The following is a 21,796-nucleotide window of genomic DNA, read 5'->3' on the forward strand; positions in this document are numbered from 1 at the left end:
GTCCAAAAAATTGGGAAAATTTTGAAAGTGTTTCCAAGTTCAGTTGCAAAAACCATCAAGCGCTACAAAGAAACTGGCTCACATGAGGACTGCCCCAGGAAAGGAAGACCAAGAGTCACCTCTGCTTCTGAGCATAAGTTTATCCGAGTCACCAGCCTCAGAAATCGCAGGTTAACAGCAGCTCAGATTAGAGACCAGGTCAATGCCACAGAGTTCTAGCAGCAGACACATCTCTACAACAACTGTTAAGAGGAGACTTTGTGCAGCAGGCCTTCATAGTAAAATAGCTGCTAGGAAACCACTGCTAAGGACAGGCAACAAGCAGAAGAGACATGTTTGGGCTAAAGAACACAAGGAATGGACATTAGACCAGTGGAAATCTGTGCTTTGGTCTGATGAGTCCAAATTTGAGATCTTTGGTTCCAACCACCGTGTCTTTGTGCGACGCAGAAAAGGTGAGCGGATGGACTCTACATGCCTGGCTCCCACCGTGAAGCATGGAGGAGGAGGTGTGATGGTGTGGGGGTGCTTTGCTGGTGACACTGTTGGGGATTTATTCAAAATTGAAGGCATACTGAACCAGCATGGCTACCACAGCATCTTGCAGCGGCATACTATTCCATCCGTTTTGCGTTTAGTTGGACCATCACTTATTTTTCAACAGGACAATGACCTCAAACACACCTCCAGGTTGTGTAAGGGCTATTTGACCAAGAAGGAGAGTGATGGGGTGCTACGCCAGATGACCTGGCCTCCAGTCACCAGACCTGAACCCAATCGAGATGGTTTGGGGTGGGCTGGACCGCAGAGTGAAGGCAAAAGGGCCAACAAGTGCTAAGCATCTCTGGGAACTCCTTCAAGATTGTTGGAAGACCATTTCCGGTGACTACCTCTTGAAGCTCACCAAGAGTGTGCAAAGCAGTCATCAAAGCAAAAGGTGGCTACTTTGAAGAACCTAGAATATAAGACATATTTTCAGTTGTTTCACACTTTTTTGTTAAGTATATAATTCCACATGTGTTAACTCATAGTTTTGATGCCTTCAGTGTGAATGTACAATTTTCATAGTCATGAAAATACAGAAAAATCTTTAAATGAGAAGGTGTGTCCAAACTTTTGGTCTGTACTGTACAGTACATCATTTATACCCCGGTACGATCACTGCCAACCTCCACAATAACAAAAGGAACTAGCTGCCACCACCAATCGCTTGGACACCCATTAATATAATGTGTTGCTTCAGGGGTGTGGTTTCCAGACAAAGAAGAACAGAGCTATTAAATTTTATATATTTAATCCGAAAAAAGTAGGCAGTGTTTATGAAAGTATACAAAGATGTTGCAAAAAGGTCAAAACAATACAGTATAAACAATTATATAAAATAAAAAGGATAAACAGAAGAAATATACTATACCTGATATCGCAGGGTTGGCTCTGGTTTTTATGAAGGGGAGTTTTTCGTTTTTTGGGGGGGTAACGGACAGAACTACAGAAAACTGCATCTTTCAGGACTGGCAAAAATTATAATTTGGCTTTTGCTTTAACAGAAGTTACGCCCACATACCTCCCCTCTGGTGACTCACAACAGGGCTGGTCTTCAGAAAACAATAGGATATGGCTTAGTCTTAGAAAATTAGGATATTCCCAAATTCTACGATATTTTCGCCCCTAGAGGTCCCAGGCAGGAGATATTATTGTCATGTTTCCTACCATGATATTATATAGATAGGAAACATGGCATGGATAGCATCATTCATCTGTCGTTATTTAATTGGAAGGTGTTATGGTTACTGCCCAGTGACGTAAGAAAATGCGTTATGTTCGCCACTTCACAACTCTGAAAATATGACTTTCATATCTATCATATTTATGCCGTTAATAAAAACCTCAATATCCATAATAATTTGAATGCAACAAGGAAGCTCACATCAATCTGTTTGCAGTTCTGAGACACATGCAGGCAAGGGCCACAAATCTGTCACCCTCTGCATTCCTAGGCAAGCTGGGAATGGGGCTCACATCTGCTATCCATTAGCAAATCCTCTTTAATTATCTGTTTGCAGACGAGGCAGCTACGTGGTCCCAACCACAGCTAAGAGTTATGTAATGTTTAAAAAAGTTTAAAAAATTGCTAACTTTGATTCAGTATTGACTATGATAACTATGCGATGGTTTATATATTTGCAATTATATTTATAACAATGCCATGGCCCATGTGCTAATGTGGCACCCCAGGGGTCTGGTTACCACAGTAATAGCAATATTACGTCTGAGAGCAGGTGGGAGGTTTCCTGGTCAGGAACCCTAAGCATGCAACACTTCCTGCCCAGTCCTGGGAGGGGAAGAACTTCCCCTACATAAACTGGGGCTGAGGCGGGGTTAGAGGAGAAGAAGATGAGTCCCAGACAGAGACACAGTCTGGTCTGGAGTGGAGCAGATACAGGGAGAGCAAGATCAGGAGCTCTGTGGGAGCAGTGATAAAAGGGGTCAGAGACTGGATGCTGTAGAGCTCGTCCTGACTGAAGAGATCTCACCGGACACGGAGTCCGAGGCAGTGGGGACTGATCCATACCCAGCAGCAGAAACCGACTGGCAGGGGATTTCAGGTCCTCTGGCCAAGAAACCCGAAGGCACGGTCACACGCAAGGGACCAGCACCGCCGTTGTGGAGTGGAGGCTACCAGAAGGCCCCGAGTCACCGGCCATACGGGTGAGCACCACACAGTACACTCAGGGACGTGGGCTACTTTTACCCGCTTCTAGCAAGGTAGCCAGGGAGAGTACAATAAGTTGGGGAGGCCTACAACTCCCCCTGGCCGGGGGAGATCCTATCTGCTCACAGACTGACCAGGCCCCGATCGCTAGCCAGTACTCCCGGGAGGGTCTACCTTTGCCACCAGTAAAGACCCTGAACTACACCGCACCGTCTCTGAGTGGTTCCTAGTGCCTGCGTGCGATTCTGCTATCCCCATCATCCACGTCCGCTGCCCTGAGGCCATACCCCTCCCGTTGGGGGTTATACTATCCACGCTGCACAACCGTACCACCGGCCTCAGCGGTCTGCCCTGCAGCGGCGGCTTCATAGCCGCAATCAACGGGTGGCGTAGTCGAACAATATAACATCTTATTCTAAGTTCTGCCACTTGGTTTGACACCCTGGGCACGGACCGGGTCACCGCCACGAGGCCTACTACCCCTATCAGATCCGGCTCCGGGTATTCCCCCTGCACAGCAGCAGCAGCACAGGCCCAGGGGGCGCGTCAACTTTGGCGTAGTCGGCAGGATTCCGTGCCCGCAACCACCGGGTACTGCGTGCCTGAAAAAGAGACTTTTAAACTTACCTGTGGTGAGGATTCCCGCCATCCGACGCCATCTTCTGCCTTCTTCCCGCTATCCGTGGAGTTTTCCCGCCATCCGACGCCATCTTCTGCCTTCTTCCCGCCATCCGTGGAGTTTTCCCGCCATTGGACGCCATCTTGAGGACGCCGCGCGGGAAGAAGAGGGGCCTGGACTCCGAAAGCGCGCGAGAACTGAAGCTCCGCCTCACGTCCGAACGTTGCGTAAGGTCCTGGAAGGAGCCCAGCAGACGCCGACGTCATAGGAGCGCGACGGAAGGTCCTCAACCCTGACGATCCACTGCGGAGCCGCGGCCTACGGAAGAGGATCATCGCAAGGTAGGCCACGGTCCACTAGGGGGGAGGAGGATGTCGGATACAGAGGAGAGCTTCACTGCCACAGCCACCGCCAGCGCCACCGCTGCTGCGGTCATGCCTTTCACTATGCCCTATATCCCGGGGGCAGCCTGGCTACCCCAGTACTCAGGGGAGTCACATACCCTAAATGACTTCAGAGAAAGGCTGGATAGCCTCTTCCAGGTGTACCCCCTCACAGAGGAGCAAAAAGTGAGCATCCTGGCGGCTCAATTAACAGGGGCAGCCCAAAGGGAGGTAAAGTCCTGGCCACTCGGGAGGAGGAGGACTGTCGCAGAGATACTAGCCCGGCTGAAGGACACCTTTGATACCCGTACCTCAGCCGAGATCAAGCTTAGATTCTACGGGTGCAAGCAGCGAGCACATGAGAATATAAGGGACTATGCACTAAACCTACAAGAGGCCCTGAGAGCCATTAAGCAGGCCGACCCTGACGGCGTGGGAAACGAAGACAAGCTGTTGACTGAACAATTTATAGAGGGTCTACATTGCAATGCCCACCGAACCCAGTTGCGGGCAATGGCCTTACAGGACCCTCATCTGGACTTTGCACAGTTCAAGGACAGAGCCATCCGGGTGCTCCGAGAACCGGCACCAGGTGGCGCTGTGACCCACAGACGCCCTACTACCACTTACCACCAGGAGACGGCGCCCTTGTCGGCAGGGCCTGTGGGAGCTGATGCGCAGGCTTTAAACAATGACCCGGCTACAGACCTGCACCATCAGGTCCAAGAGCTAACTAAAAGCGTTGCTGCGCTAACCCGAACTGTGCAGTCTTTACAGGTTTCTACTCCAGGGAAGATCCAGCTGGCATCCGGACCGGAGGACATCCCGTGGCACCGACCAAGGAGGACCCCACCGGCCAGAGGAAAACCCAGCGACCGATACAACGAGGACGGACAACCCATCTGCCGCCGCTGCAATCAACCCGGACATATGGCAAGGTACTGTCCTTTAAACTGGCACAACCTGGGGTAGAGGGCCAACCCCCAGGAATAAGATCACCAGGCCCATCGAACTGGCGTGACAAATACGTGGGAGGACGTCCAGTCTTGCCTGTGGTACTGGATGGCATTCCTATGAGTGCCCTACTGGACACCGGGTCACAGGTCACCACCATCCCGTACGTGCTCTTCAAGCAGTACTGGAATGACTCGGATATAACCCGCTACCCTGACGACGACTTGAGTATCATCGCCAGCAATGGTCAGCCCGTGCCACAGATCGGATTTAAAGAGATGACCATTAAAATCGGTAAAGTCGAACTGGCAGCACAGGGACTGATCATTGTGGACATTGACAAGCGCGAGAGTCACCCAAAGATAACTCTAGGAACTAATGTGATTGAAAATTGTCTTGCAGAGGTGATTCTCATTTTACAGCAGGTTGCCAAGAACGCCAGTTCCGGCCAGCAGCGAGTGCTCCAAAAAGAGATCCGAGCACTGATGCGACGGCAACAGGTGGAACTCTCCGGTGGTGAGATTGGTAGCGTGAGAATGTGTGACCCTTTCCCTATTGCCATGCCCCCGAAAAGTGAAATGATGATTTGGTGCCGGGCAGCTATTGGTCTGAGAGGTAGAGATTACCAGGCAATGGTGGAACCAGTCTACTCAGACAGTAGGCCCACCATTTTGACAGCACGGGGGGTGGTCGATGTACGCCATGGGAGGGTGCCCGTTCGCATCATAAATATCGGGGAGAGAGAAGTACACCTGCCCCGGTATGCCACGCTAGCCAAATTGTTCACCATAAACCAGAATTCTGTACAGGCCGTGGAACCCTTGCCTCCATCTCAACCAGAGGAAGGTAACGGCTCTAAGCAACAAATGGAGGACTGGTGTCAGCAACTACATTTGGGTACTGACTCCACTCCCTCACACCAGAAACAGGGAGTCTATCGGGTGGTTCAAGAGTACGAGAGAGTGTTTAGTAAACACCCGTTAGACTTCGGGCGAGTAAAGGGGGTAGAACACCACATCCCCACGGGAGACCATCCTCCCATAAAGGAGAGATACTGACCCGTACCCCCTTCACACTACCAACACGCCAAGGGGATGCTTAGAGACATGAAGGAGGCTGGGGTAATCAGGGATAGCTGTAGCCCCTGGGCAGCTCCACTAGTCTTGGTTAAAAAAAAAGACAACACCATGAGAATGTGTGTAGACTACCGGAAAATCAACCGTATCACACACAAAGATGCGTACCCCTTACCAAGGATAGAGGAGTCTTTGGCTGCTTTAAAATCTGCTAACTTCTTCTCCACTTTGGATCTCACTAGCGGGTACTGGCAGGTTCCTGTAGCAGAGGCGGACCGGGAGAAGACCGCATTCACCACCCCGATGGGACTTAGCGAGTTTACCTGCATGCCGTTCGGACTCTGCAACGCACCAGGAACCTTCCAACGATTGATGGAATGCTGTCTGGGACACCGGAACTTTGAGACGGTCCTGCTGTACCTGGACGATGTTATAGTTTACTCCAAAACCTACGCGGACCACCTGAAACACCTGGCGGAAGTGTTTGAAGCCCTGGCAAACTACGGTCTGAAGGTGAAACCGTCGAAGTGTCACCTGCTAAAACCAAAAGTGCAGTACCTGGGACACGTGGTGAGTGCTGACGGAGTGGCTCCCGACCCTGATAAGATCACCGCGATTAAGGAATGGCCAAGACCCTCCAGCGTAAGGGAAGTACGGCAGTTCCTCGGGTTGGTAGGCTACTACCGAAGATTCATTCCCGGTTTCACCAAAAAGGCAGCTCCTATGTAGGACCTCCTGATAGGCCAGTCCAGGAAGGCCAAGAACCAGAAGCCGCCCTTCAGATGGGAGAAGCTGGAAGAAGAGTCCTTCCGCCAGCTGAAGATGGCCCTCACGGGGGATGAAATCCTGGCATACCCTGATTACAGCCAGCCCTTTATCCTCTACACCGACGCAAGTAACATTGGGCTAGGAGCCGTACTGTCCCAGATCCAGCAGGGGAGAGAACGGGTAATTGCTTACGCCAGCCGAAAACTGCGACCCACCGAAAGAAACCCTGAGAATTACAGCTCATTCAAGCTAGAGTTCCTGGCAGTGGTGTGGGCAGTCACCGAACGCTTTAAGCACTACCTCGCCTCTTCCCGGTTCACCGTGTACACGGATAACAACCCGTTGACACACCTGGACACTGCAAGACTCGGTGCCCTGGAGCAGAGATGGATGGCCCGCCTGTCCAACTATGAATTCACGATCAAATACCGGGCAGGACGCTCCAATACCAACGCAGATGCCTTGTCCAGAATGCCAAACCTACCGGACGTAGGGGAAGATCCAGAGGAACTGGAAGAAGTTGAACTCCTCGCGTTCCACCGTCATGGGAATACCCAGTATTCCCACCGCGTAAGGGGTAAGCAATCCGCTACGTTCAACCCCTTACCTCATTACAACTGGGCGGAAACGCAAGATAGTGACCCCGCCGTCCGACTGGTGAAGGAGATGCTGACTCAGCCAGATGCTCGCCTTGACCCAGACGCTCCGGAGGAAACCAAGCAACTGTGGGCTGAGAAGAGTAGACTGTTCCTTTACAAGGGGAAGTTGTGCCGTAGAATGGTTAACTCCCGGACGCATGAACTGATCTGGCAAGTAGTGGTGCCAAGAAGAGACGCGGCTATGGTACTGGAGGCATACCACGACGGAGCTGGGCACTTCGGATGGAAGAAGCTGGAGTTCCTGCTGCGCGGGCGGTTCCACTGGGTAGGCATGAGAGGAACCATCGAGAGGTGGTGCAGAGACTGTGGCCCATGCAACCTAAGAAGGAAGGACCGTGCCAGTCAGAAGACTCCCCTGCAGTCCATCGTCACCAGGCAGCCGTTGGAACTGGTAGCCTTGGATCATGTAAAACTGACCCCCAGCAGAAGTGGCTACGTCTATGCGTTAACCATCGTGGATCACTACTCCCGGTTCTTGGTTGTAGTCCCCGTCAAGGACTTAACGGCTCAAACAGCAGCTAGAGCCTTTCAGCAGCACTTCTGCCGTCCACACGGATACCCAGAGCAGGTGCTGACGGACCAGGGACCTGCCTTTGAAGCGGAAGTCTTCCAGGATTTCTGCACTCTGTATGGCTGCCGGAAGATAAGAACAACACCCTATCATCCGCAAACCAATGGACTCTGCGAGAAGATGAACCAGGTGGTGATAGACCTTCTGAAAACGTTGCCCCTGGAAGAACGCAGTCTGTGGCCTGAGAAACTGCCTGATCTGGTGGACCTATACAACCACATCCCTGTAGGTTCTACCAACTGTACCCCGGCTTACCTAATGAGAGCAAGACCTGGTAAGCTGCCTGTTGATCTGGATATGGGAGTCCTGACACCCGAGGACACTTCACCAGAAGCAGACTGGGACACAGAGAGGCAGCAGCAGTACCGGAAAGTACAGGAGAGCGTTGAGCGAAGTCTCTGTCAAGCACGAGAAAGACAGGAGAAGACTTACAACCAGTATGCTCCCGCTGTTCCCCTGGTACCTGGAGAGCAGGTCTTGAAAAGGAAGAGACGGCTCCACAAGTTGGACGACCAGTGGGAGAAGGACCCGTACACCGTACTGCCATCAAGCCATGAAAACCCAAAAATCTGCACAATCAGTAAGGATGGAGGAGAAACCACAGCCATTGTCTCCCGAGATCACCTGAAGAAGTGTCCCGAGCAGCTACGAAACCCTGAAGAAGATCAAGAAAACCCTCGACCCGCAGAGGAAAGGGAAGAAATGGTCAGTACTGTACTCAGAGACTTCCCTCGGTCTTGGACACAAGTAAATGGCGCTGTTGTGGTACCCGTCCTCACCTTCCTCCAGCCAGCATCCCAAGTGCCTACGGAAAAACAGGTAGAGCTGGAAGAGCAGCCGGTCCAGGAGGCAGAAGACCCCACACAAGCAGACCAGGAGAATCGACCCTCTGCTTATAGTGAGCCTGCCGTGCCCCTAGTGAGCCAAAGAACCCGTAGACAGCTGCCCAGCTTACCTTTGACAGCTCCTACACCCTGTAGCTTAGGACCGGTCAGTAAGCTCCGTAGGTCTACTAGGGCCACTAGAGGCCAGTTGCCAGTACGTTGGAGGATCTAAAGTGTTCAGACTGTTTTATTGGTATTTACCTGTTTACTGTTGCTTGTAAATAATTATGTTTTTCCAGTTATTTTATAGGTGTCTTTTGTGGATTAACCGGAATTCTTTGTATATATGTTTGGAGCGTAACCCAGGAATGGACTAAGACTGCTAAAGACTCGGGGTAGGACAGACCCCCACCTGGTTATGGCTCCCTGTTCCTTGGTGAAACGGACACCCTTTTGTTTCAAAAATTGCACCCGGTTGCGGACACGCCGTGACCACCTTAACGTGTTTTTCTTTATTGTATTGTTCCTGTTTATACCCTGTTATGTTTTCAAAAATATGTTTAGTCCCGGAGTACTAAATTTTACTAGGGGGGAATGTGGCACCCCAGGGGTCTGGTTACCACAGTAATAGCAATATTACGTCTGAGAGCAGGTGGGAGGTTTCCTGGTCAGGAACCCTAAGCATGCAACACTTCCTGCCCAGTCCTGGGAGGGGAAGAACTTCCCCTATATAAACTGGGGCTGAGGCGGGGTTAGAGGAGAAGAAGAGGAGTCCCAGACAGAGACACAGTCTGGTCTGGAGTGGAGCAGATACAGGGAGAGCAAGATCAGGAGCTCTGTGGGAGCAGTGATAAAAGGGGTCAGAGACTGGAAGCTGTAGAGCTCGTCCTGACTGAAGAGATCTCACCGGACACGGAGTCCGAGGCAGTGGGGACTGATCCATACCCAGCAGCAGAAACCGACCGGCAGGGGATTTCAGGTCCTCTGGCCAAGAAACCCGAAGGCACGGTCACACGCAAGGGACCAGCACCGCCGTTGTGGAGCGGAGGCTACCAGAAGGCCCCGAGTCACCGGCCATACGGGTGAGCACCACACGGTACACTCAGGGACGTGGGCTACTTTTACCCGCTTCTAGCAAGGTAGCCAGGGAGAGTACAATAAGTTGGGGAGGCCTACAACTCCGCCTGGCCAGGGTAGATCCTATCTGCTCACAGACTGACCAGGCCCCGATCGCTAGCCAGTACTCCCGGGAGGGTCTACCTTTGCCACCAGTAAAGACCCTGAACTACACCACACCGTCTCTGAGTGGTTCCTAGTGCCTGCGTGCGATTCTGCCATCCCCATCATCCACGTCCGCTGCCCTGAGGCCATACTCCTCCCGTTGGGGGTTATACTATCCACGCTGCACAACCGTACCACCGGCCTCAGCGGTCTGCCCTGCAGCGGCGGCTTCATAGCCGCAATCAACGGGTGGCGTAGTCGAACAATATAACATCTTATTCTAAGTTCTGCCACTTGGTTTGACACCCTGGGCACGGACCGGGTCACCGCCACGAGGACTACTACCCCTATCAGATCCGGCTCCGGGTATTCCCCCTGCACAGCAGCAGCAGCACAGGCCCAGGGGGCGCGTCACTCACCTAGACCTTGGGCTGCTTAGAGCATCCACCTCACCCAATGAGCCCCCATTATGTAACACTATAGGCCGGTGAGTCTGACTTCTATACCAGGAAAGATCTTTGAACAAATTATTAAACAACATGTATGTAAGTACATGGATAAGAATGAAGTGATTAACCAGAGTCAGCATGGGTTTGTAACTAACAAGTCATGTCAGACTAACTTAATTTCCTTCTATGACAGAATCACTGACTGGGTGGATCAGGGAAATGCTGTAGATATAGTATATCTTGACTTCAGCAAAGCATTTGACAAAGTATCTCACACCATCCTTATTGAAAAACTGACCAAGTATGCAATGGACCAGGCAACTGTTAGGTGGATTCATAACTGGCTTAGTGATCGGACTCAAAGGGTGGTTGTAAATGGCTTCACATCCAGCTGGATGAATGTCTCAAGTGGGGTACCACAGGGCTCCGTCCTGGGACCTGTGTTGTTCAACATCTTTATCAATGATTTAGATGAAGGAATTGAGGGTAAACTGATTAAATTTGCTGATGACACAAAGCTAGGAGGGATAGCTAATACTAGAGAAGAGAGAGAGAGGATTCAAAAAGACCTAAATAAACTGGAGCAGTGGGCAGCAACCAACAGAATGGTTTTTAACAGGGAAAAATGCAAAGTACTACATCTGGGCAATAAAAATGAAAAAAACATATACAGAATGGGAGGAATAGAGCTAAGCAACAGTACATGTGAAAAAGACTTAGGTATACTAATAGATCATAGACTGAACATGAGTCAACAGTGTGATGCAGCAGCAAAAAAGGCAAATACAATTCTGGGATGTATTAACAGAAGCATACAGTCTAGATCACGTGAAGTCATTATCGGTCTTTACTCCTCTTTGGTCAGACCTCATCTGGAATACTGTGTACAGTTTTGGGCACCACATTTTAAAAAAGACATAGACAAACTGGAGCAAGTTCAGAGAAGAGCGACCAGAATGGTGACTGGTCTGCAAACCATGTCCTATGAGGAACGGTTGCAGGATTTGGGAATGTTTAGCTTGCAAAAAAGAAGACTGAGAGGAGACTTAATAGCTGTCTACAAATATGTCAAGGGCTGTCACATTGTAGAAGGATCATCTTTATTCTCATTTGCACAAGGAAAGACTAGAAGCAATGGGATGAAACTAAATGGGAGGAGACACAGATTAGATATTAGAAAAAACTTTTTGACAGTTAGGGTGATTAATGAGTGGAACAGGCTGCCACGAGAGGTGGTGAGTTCCCCTTCAATGGACGTCTTCAAACAGAGGCTGGACAGACATCTGTCTGAGATGATCTAGTGAATCCTGCTTTGAGCAGGGGGTTGGACCAGATGACCCAGGAGGTCCCTTCCAACTCTACCATTCTATGATTCTATGATTCTGACGCGCCCCTGGGCCTGTGTCGCGCTGCGTTGCGCACGCGGGAGCTTACCCGGAGCCGGATCTCTTGAGGGTTGTAGTCTCGTGGCGGTGACCCGGTCCGTGCCCAGGGAGTCAAACTAAGTGGCGAGTCTATTAGCAGTAGATGTTGGATGACTACGCCACCCGTTGAATGCAGCTTTGGAGCTGCCGCTGCAGGGCAGACCGCTGAGGCCGGTGGAAGGATGGTGCAGCGGGGATGGTATAACCCCCAACGGGAGGGGTATGGCCTCAGGGCAGCCGACGTGGATGATGGGGGTAGCAGGAACCACTCAGAGACGATGCGTGTAGTTCAGGGTCTTTACTGGTGACAAAGATAGACCCTCCCGGAGTACTTGCTAGCGATCGGGGCCTGGTCAGTCCTTGAGCAGATGGGATCTCCCCTGGCCAGGCGGAGTTGTAGGCCTCCCAAACTAACTGTACTCTTCTGGCTACCTTGCTAGAGGCGGGTATAAGTAGCCCACGTCCCTGAGTGTACCGTGTGGTGCTCACCCGTATGGCCGGTGACTCGGGGCCTTCTAGTAGCTTCCGCTCCACGACGGCGGTGCTGGTCCCATGCGTGTGACCGTGCCTTCGGGTTTCTTGGCCAGAGGACCTGCAATCCCCTGCCTGATGGATTCTGCTGCTGGGTAGGAGTTAGTCCCCACAGCCTCGGACTCCGGGTCCGGTAAGAAATCTTCTCAGTCAGGGCGAGCTCTGCAGCTGCCAGCCCCTGACTCCTTGTAGCACTGCTCCCACAGAGCTCCTGTTGTTTCTTCCCATAGCTGCTTCTCTTCTCTGTCTCTACTTCTGGCATGGCCCAGGAGCTGGGCCCAGCCGGAGCCACAGCTCCCTGTCAGCCCTCCTGGCTGCACTCTCCCTCTGAACTTCCTAACCCTGCCTCAGCCCCAGGTTTATATAGGGGAAGTTCTTCCCCTCCCAGGACTGGGCAGGAGGTGTGGCATGCATGGGATTCCTGACCAAGAGACCTCCCACCTGCTCTCAGACATAACATTGCTGTTACTGTGAAAACCAGACCCCTGGGGTGCCACATTCCCCCCTAGTGAAATTTAGTACTCCGGGACTAAACATATTTTTAAACATAACAAGGTATAAACAATAATAGTACAATAAGAAAAACACATAAAGATGGTTACGGCGTGTCCGCAACCGGGTGCAGTCTTTGAAGAAAAGCAAGGTGTCCATTTCACCAAAACAGGGAGACGTAACCAGGTAGGGGTCTGTCCTCCCCGAGTCCTTAACAGTCTTTAGTCCATTCCTGGGTTACGCTCCAACCATGTACAAAGGATTCCCGGTAAATCCACCAAAGACTCCCATAAATTACTAGAAACACATAATTATTTACAGGATATGGCCGCTCTCAGTCCTCGGCCAGTGGGGATAAGGATTGGCTGCTCACAGTCCTCAGCCTGGTAAGGGATAGGGGATGGCTGCTCACAGTCCTCAGCCTGGTAAGGGATAGGGACACACGGGGAACAATTCACTAATCCCAACGGGGACCATATTTTAATTAGCAGCAGTCCTTGTACCCTTACGGGTAACTATTTACAGCTCTTTATTCACGCTACTTCCCTTCAGTAGCTATGTCCTCTTTGTGCTCCCTCCTGAGGGTAGTCCTCAGACCCGTCCGGGTCCTCTTGGCTTTCCTCGTATTGGTAGTACTGCAGCTCCTCCTCGGTTAGCTGGGTTAGTATCTCTGCGACAGTCCTCCTCCCAGGTGGCCAGGACTTTACCTCCCTTTGGGCTGCCCCGGTTAATTGGGCCACCAGGATGCTCACTTTTTGCTCCTCTGTGAAGGGGTACACCTGGAAGAGGCTATCCAGCTTTTCTCTAAAGTCATGCAGGGTATGTGACTCCCCTGAGTACTGGGGTAGCCAGGCTGCCCCCGGGATATAGGGCATGGTGAAAGGCATGACCGCAACAGCGGTGGCGCTGGCGGGGGTTGAAGCGGTGAAACTCTCCTCCGTATCCGACATCCTTCTCCCCCCTAGTGGACCGTGGCCTACCTTGCGATGATCCTCTTCCGTAGGCCGCGGCTCCGCAGTGGATCGTCAGGGTTGAGGACCTTCCGTCGCGCTCCTGTGACGTCGGCGTCTGCTGGGCTCCTTCCAGGACCTTACGCAACGTCCGGACGTGAGGCGGGGCTTCAGTTCTCGCGCGCTTTCGGAGTCCACGCCCCTCTTCTTCCCGCGCGGCGTCCTCAAGATGGCGTCCAATGGCGGGAAAACTCCACGTGTGGCGGGAAGAAGGCTGAAGATGGCGCCGGATGGCGGGAAAACTCCACCGATGGCGGGCAGGAAGCGGAAGATGGCGCCGGATGGCGGGAATCTTCACCACAGGTAAGTTTGAACAGTCTTTTTCAGGCACGCAGTACCCGGTGGTTGCGGGCACGAGATCCTGCCGACTACGCCAAAAGTTGACGCGCCCCTGGGCCTGTGTCGCGCTGCGTTGCGCACGCGGGAGCTTACCCGGAGCCGGATCTCTTGAGGGTTGTAGTCTCGTGGCGGTGACCCGGTCCGTGCCCAGGGAGTCAAACTAAGTGGCGAGTCTATTAGCAGTAGATGTTGGATGACTACGCCACCCGTTGAATGCAGCTTTGGAGCTGCCGCTGCAGGGCAGACCGCTGAGGCCGGTGGAAGGATGGTGCAGCGGGGATGGTATAACCCCCAACGGGAGGGGTATGGCCTCAGGGCAGCCGACGTGGATGATGGGGGTAGCAGGAACCACTCAGAGACGATGCGTGTAGTTCAGGGTCTTTACTGGTGACAAAGATAGACCCTCCCGGAGTACTTGCTAGCGATCGGGGCCTGGTCAGTCCTTGAGCAGATGGGATCTCCCCTGGCCAGGCGGAGTTGTAGGCCTCCCAAACTAACTGTACTCTTCTGGCTACCTTGCTAGAGGCGGGTATAAGTAGCCCACGTCCCTGAGTGTACCGTGTGGTGCTCACCCGTATGGCCGGTGACTCGGGGCCTTCTAGTAGCTTCCACTCCACGACGGCGGTGCTGGTCCCATGCGTGTGACCGTGCCTTCGGGTTTCTTGGCCAGAGGACCTGCAATCCCCTGCCTGACGGATTCTGCTGCTGGGTAGGAGTTAGTCCCCACAGCCTCGGACTCCGGGTCCGGTAAGAAATCTTCTCAGTCAGGGCGAGCTCTGCAGCTGCCAGCCCCTGACTCCTTGTAGCACTGCTCCCACAGAGCTCCTGTTGTTTCTTCCCATAGCTGCTTCTCTTCTCTGTCTCTACTTCTGGCATGGCCCAGGAGCTGGGCCCAGCCGGAGCCACAGCTCCCTGTCAGCCCTCCTGGCTGCACTCTCCCTCTGAACTTCCTAACCCTGCCTCAGCCCCAGGTTTATATAGGGGAAGTTCTTCCCCTCCCAGGACTGGGCAGGAGGTGTGGCATGCATGGGATTCCTGACCAAGAGACCTCCCACCTGCTCTCAGACATAACATTGCTGTTACTGTGAAAACCAGACCCCTGGGGTGCCACAATTCTATGACTAATGTGATCTTATTCAGATAAGAAGGAGTGGAGTGGTGAAGAGTGAAGACACATTTCTTTATAGACTTGAAAAAATGAATGTGCGACCCCCTTTTTAAAAATAGTAGTTTGGTCCCTCTCCAGCAATCTTAAAGGGGTTGTCCCGTAAACAATAATTATCACCTTTCCTGGAAGCTTGGCTGCTAAAAGTCCTTTGATCCCAAGAACAAGAGGCTCTATATGAATCAAGTGGTATGAGCATGTGTGACTGACAACCAAAGCTATAGACAGTGAATTCTGGAGTGATCGCACATGCTCACTTCCAATCTTTTCACACAGGAGATTTTGGAACTCCTGTTGATAGATGGGAGTCCCAGTGGTCAGATCCCCCATTTATCATGCATTTAACACAGATCCCGCAGATATATTTTATGTTTTGTTTTTTTGGACAACTCTTGATGGAAAAGTGCAATTCTTTGTTTCTCCTGTGGGGCTGCTATAGAAAAATTAAACACCAACAAAAATCACAGAGACTGCTGAGGTCATTGTCCAAGGCATTAGCCCCTTTAACTACCTATTGAACGATGATTAGCCCACCATTCACCTTGCCTTTACTGCTGGGCAATAGTACAAGTGACTGGACAAAATTCATGCAGTAAAAGTCTACAAGACTCACTCAGAGATGTAAAGGGGTTATGGAAAGAGTCAGGCCTCTATTCACATTTGCAGTGAGAGCAACATGGAAGACACCATTGTTCATTGGCAAATGTAGACCAAGAGATTCCAGATCACTGCAAAAAGGGAGTCTCAGGTGGAAATGCCACATACAGGATGTATATGGAAGGATGTAGTTTGTAATATTCAGGTTTATTTCACTACTTTTCCTTTAATACTTTCTCTTATGTCATTTCGGTCATTTTCCAGACTTCTTGGCATCATTTCCTCCATCCTGTAAAACGTCCATTGTGATGCCAACAATTCCTGTGGTCTTACTATTTGGCAATGATCTTCAGGACAATTTGGCTTCATCTTCCAGAACTGATGTTCCTTTAGTGCAGATGATCTTATTCAATGTCTCCAAGCTCCTGGTGGATATTATGCACACACTGGCACAGTACTTGTATGGCAGTACATGGAGCCTGTACAGTATCTACTGTAGCTTACACAGCAAAGCAGTGAGCTCATCCTATACAGGGGTAGCCTCTAATGCATAGCTCCCAACCGTCCCGTATTCAGCGGGACTGTCCCGCTTTGAGGGCTCAGTCCCGCGTCCCGTCACGTCTCAGCTGTTCTCCCTCTTACCTCTCCGACATCTTCATTGCTTCCATAGCACCTCCCTGCGAAGTGCATAAATCAAATTAAATTTATTCTCTTTACTTTCTATCAGGTCTCCTGGAACTCAAACTCGTTCACAGCCGCAGTTGTTGCTCACAAGCAGCAGCACTACTCTGGCGCTCCTGCGGGTCCAGTTGCCACAAAGGAACTGCATCTCAGCCAGAGGTGTGGTATCCCACTCTCAGGTAAGGAGGGAGCACTACCCGGGACCCACACACTCACATCCAACAGTACACTACTCCAGTAGGGAAGGTCCAGATTGCTCCTGAGGGAGAGCACAGACCCGTTCCCTGTTTGGAAGGTGGAACTAAGTAGATGAGGTGGGTAAAGGAAGTAGTTTAGGGGAGCACTGAAGGAAGAGTATAAAAGAAGGGTAGAAACATCTAGAAGGGGCCATTCCTGGCTCAAGTCCTTGGAGCAGGAGTTCAGTAAGTGAGGACCGTGGAGGAGTAGGGCCCAGTCATGGAGGTCCAGTAGCAGAGTGAGGAGAGAACACCAGAGCGGTGAGAAGGGCTCCAGAGAGCGAGGATCCTAGGCGCACGGGAAGTGCGGAGTCCACCTGTGCGCCCGAGTTCACACTGACCGTGAAGGGATCAGGTCGCAGTAGGGGAACGGCCCCAGACTAGTGGAGGACTGCAAGACTCAGCTAGCAAACCGGAGGTTGCGGTATCTTCACGTGCCGTAGCCAAACACCACACACATTCGCTGAAAAGGTGGCCTTATAGGACAAAAGGGGAAAGACAGGACATCGCCCAACAAGGCCCACGGCCACTGGCTCGGTACACTGTGTGGCAGGCGCAGGGCAGGAAGATGAGAGCCAGCGCAGAGAGACGACCCGGGAAGCTACATAAGAAGGGGGTCCCGATCAAGTGCACCCAAGTTATCTGAGAGTTGGCTGGATCACTTTCCGGGAGAAAACAGGACTCGGCGGGCTGTTATAATCTGGCATTGAGCATCTTAATAACTGTGAGTAAACACTTGAAGACTGCAACCCGCTATGTCCTAGACTTAATTGCTGCATCACCTGCCTTGCACCACAACACCAACATCCTAAATCCTCCCATTTAACTGCCCTGAGGCCTAGCTCTATCCGTGGAGAGCTGAACCATCTTTGCTACGTCACCAACAGCCTCAGAGGATCTGAACAGCAGTGGCGGCCATCTATAGTCGCATACCACGGGTGGCGTCACAAACTTTATACCCAAAACTTTATTCCCCTTTTCTTTAATTATTGACCGCCCTGGGCCACGGACCAGGTCACTGCCGCCATGACTACCCTAAAAGAACCGACCGGCCCGGCTTCCGTGTACCCTACGGCCCCAGGGGGCGCATCAACTTTGGCGTCACGAACAGGATGAACCGACCCGTTACAATGGGTCTCGTGCGCCTATAGAGTGTGCTTGTTACCGAGTAGTGGCTTCCGCCCCGGAAGAACGGGTGCCATTATGTGTGTGCTAAAGGACGAAAAGAAGCCTCCCATCGTGGGCCGGGTTCCGGAATGGCGCCAAAAATGCTCCATGCACCTGCGGCCATATACAGTACAGACCAAAAGTTTGGACACACCTTCTCATTTAAAGATTTTTCTGCATTTTCATGACTTTGAAAATTGTACATTCACACTGAAGGCATCAAAACTATGAATTAACACATGTGGAATTATATACTTAACAAAAAAGTGTGAAACAACTGAAAATATGTCTTATATTCTAGGTTCTTCAAAGTAGCCACCTTTTGCTTTGATGACTGCCTTGCACACTCTTGGCATTCTCTTGATGAGCTTCAAGAGGTAGTCACCGGAAATGGTCTTCCAACAATCTTGAAGGAGTTCCCAGAGATGCTTAGCACTTGTTGGCCCTTTTGCCTTCATTCTGCGGTCCAGCTCACCCCAAACCATCTCGATTGGGTTCAGGTCTGGTGACTGTGGAGGCCAGGTCATCTGGCGTAGCACCCCATCACTCTCCCTCTTGGTCAAATAGCCCTTACACAGTCTGGAGGTGTGTTTGGGGTCATTGTCCTGTTGAAAAATAAATGATGGTCCAACTAAACGCAAACTGGATGGAATAGCATGCCGCTGCAAGATGTTGTGGTAGCCATGCTGGTTCAGTATGCCTTCAATTTTGAATAAATCCCCAACAGTGTCACCAGCAAAGCACCCCCATACCATCACACCGCCTCCTCCATGCTTCACGGTGGGAACCAGGCATGTAGAGTCCATCCGTTCACCTTTTCAGCGTTGCACAAAGACACGGTGGTTGGAACCAAAGATCTCAAATTTGGATTCATCAGATCAAAGCACAGATTTCCACTGGTCTAATGTCCATTCCTTGTGTTCTTTAGCCCAAACAAGTCTCTTCTGCTTGTTGCCTGTCCTTAGCAGTGGTTTCCTAGCAGCTATTTTACCATGAAGGCCTGCTGCACAAAGTCTCCTAACAGTTGTTGTAGAGATGTGTCTGCTGCTAGAACTCTGTGTGGCATTGACCTGGTCTCTAATCTGAGCTGCTGTTAACCTGCGATTTCTGAGGCTGGTGACTCGGATAAACTTATCCTTAGAAGCAGAGGTGACTCTTGGTCTTCCTTTCCTGGGGCGATCCTCATGTGAGCCAGTTATTTTGTAGCACTTGATGGTTTTTGCAACTGCACTTGGGGACACTTTCAAAGTTTGCCCAATTTTTTGGACTGACTGACCTTTATTTCTTAAAGTAATGATGGCCACTTGTTTTTCTTTACTTAGCTGCTTTTTTCTTGCCATAATACAAATTCTAACAGTCTATTCAGTAGGACTATCAGCTGTGTATCCACCTGACTTCTGCACAACACAACTGATGGTCCCAACCCCATTTATAAGGTTAGCAATCCCACTTATTAAACCTGACAGGGCACACCTGTGAAGTGAAAACCATTTCCGGTGATTACCTCTTGAAGCTCATCAAGAGAATGCCAAGAGTGTGCAAAGCAGTCATCAAAGCAAAAGGTTGCTACTTTGAAGAACCTAGAATATAAGACATATTTTCAGTTGTTTCACACTTTTTTGTTAAGCATATAATTCCACATGTGTTAATTCATAGTTTTGATGCCTTCAGTGTGAATGTACAATTTTCAAAGTCATGAAAATACAGAAAAATCTTTAAATGAGAAGGTGTGTCCAAACTTTTGGTCTGTACTGTACTTAGACATATCCATCAGTCTGGGGGAGCCGTCCCCTGGTGTGGCCGACAGCAAGCTGGAGTGGAACCTCCCCCGAAAGGAGAGAGGAGAAGAAAAACCTTGGAGACAGGGCGGGGCCACAGGCGGAGGAGTCAGAATGCATCCGGCCGGCGCCAAGGAAGGAAGTGATCACCAGGCTCCTGCCCATGGCCTACAGGCAGAAGACTCCCCCCTTAACCTGGGGGGGGTCCTGAGTCAACTACCCACGGAGGACATGGGGTTCCTGCGCACCGAGGTGCAGGAGCTGGGCCGGCGGGTGGAGGAGGCGGTCGCAGTCGCACAGTGGAAGGACGAGCTGTTGGAAGAGCTCACCCGGCAGCGGTCAATGCCCAGTCCTGCCACTAGCACCTCAGCCCCAGCGGAGCCTATCCTGAGCTCAGAGGAGACGCGCAGCAACGGAGCAACAGCAAGCGCAGGTAACAGCAGCGCCCCTGCCCTGAGCGCCGATGACACCCTCCTAGGCCCCCTAGAGGAACCATCTGCCCCTGCACCCGGCTGGGTATACGGGCGCGCAAGGTGGGACTGGTCCGCACGGGTCAAGGACCAACAAAAAGCCCCCTTAGTGCCCACGCCAGCGCCCCGGGTTGCCTGCGCCGGAGGAGAGAAGTACAGGTGGGACAACCATTAGGGCGACCTCATGGGATTCCCCAGGGAGACCCAAGCGGAGGCCCTGCAGAGGGAGGAATACTGTCGGCGACAACTCAGGAAGCTAGAGGCGGAGCGGCGAGAACGGCGGGTGCAGTGGGAGGTGATGGAGTCCCGTAATATGCAGGCCAAGACCCGGGCCCGCAAAGCTAAGCCCACCAAGCAGAGTATCCGCGCAGAAGGTACCGTGGTGAAATTCGATCTAGAAGGAGGTTGGGGCTTTATCCGGGAGCCTCAGGTAGCTATGGACCTATTTGTCAATCGGCGTGATGTGGAGTCCCACCTACAACAGGGACACCCGGGACGGGATCTGTACCCCGGAGATAGGGTAACCCACACCCGTCAGCGTGGAGAATGTGGGTGGTACACCCTGAATGTGCACAGAGAGGAGGAGGAGGAGGACGTACCCCTGCCATCAGAGGCTGATGACTCGGCAGGGCTATCTAGTGGTGACCATATGCTCCCCAGGAGGGAGCACCACCACTGAACTAATTAATAATCAGTAAGAAATGTATATAGGTACCCGGAAGGGTATTAGTGTAAGTACTGTGTGTAAAAATATTTACAGAAAAGTTTTTATAGTACCCAGTTAAGGAGAAGGAAGCTGTGATTTAGTACGGTGATCAACCCAAAAACTGGTCTTGTAAAAAAAGTTAGCACTTCTTAAGGTGCTCCTTGTTGGTTTTATTGACCACTGAAAAAAAAAACGTTTGGGCGTGGCCGAACACGTGGTCCAACGAGTGGATCAGCTGTGCCCTGCAGCCACGCCCAAGGCCTACATTGGGGTTTTTTGTGGACGGGTCCCCCACATTGCACTTACACCAGTGAGATGGACACCCAGAAAGGGATCTCACTGAAGTCTACTGAATTTGATTTAATTGGTTTATATTTGCAAGAGAGTTATTTAATATGATCAAAGGGTTTTATATGCTGTTTTATATATGACACATAGTATTATGTACCATTTAAGAGAAAGTGCCTCCCATAAAGGAAAAAAAAGTTTTACTGTCTTCTATGTGAATGCATTCTAAAAATTTTGCATGTCTTAAATTCTTGTTTTCTACTCTGTTCCAGCCTGCGGACGTGCTGTGTTTTACGGGGGGGGGGGGGAATTGGGATGTGGCACCCCTGGGGGTCGAGTTGCCACAAAGGTACTGCATCTCAGCCAAGGGTGTGGTACCCCACTCTCGGGTAAGGAGGGAGCACTACCTGGGACCCAACCACTCACATCCAACACTACACAACTCCAGTAGGGAAGGTCCAGATTGCTCCTGAGGGAGAGCACAGACCTGGTCCCTGTTTGGAAGGTGGAACTAAGTAGAGGAGGTGGGTGGAGGAAGTAGTTTAGGGGAGCACTGAAGGAAGAGTATAAAAGAAGGGTAGAAACTTCTAGAAGGGGCCATTCCTGGTTCCAGTCCTTGGAGCAGGAGTTCAGTAAGTGAAGACCGTAGAGGAGTAGGGCCCAGTAGCAGAGTGA

The sequence above is a fragment of the Phyllobates terribilis genome, unplaced genomic scaffold (genome assembly GCF_046119375.1).
Source record: "Phyllobates terribilis strain yellow unplaced genomic scaffold, ASM4611937v1 Scaffold_1__5_contigs__length_1240528914, whole genome shotgun sequence".
Taxonomy (NCBI): Eukaryota; Metazoa; Chordata; class Amphibia; order Anura; family Dendrobatidae; genus Phyllobates; species Phyllobates terribilis.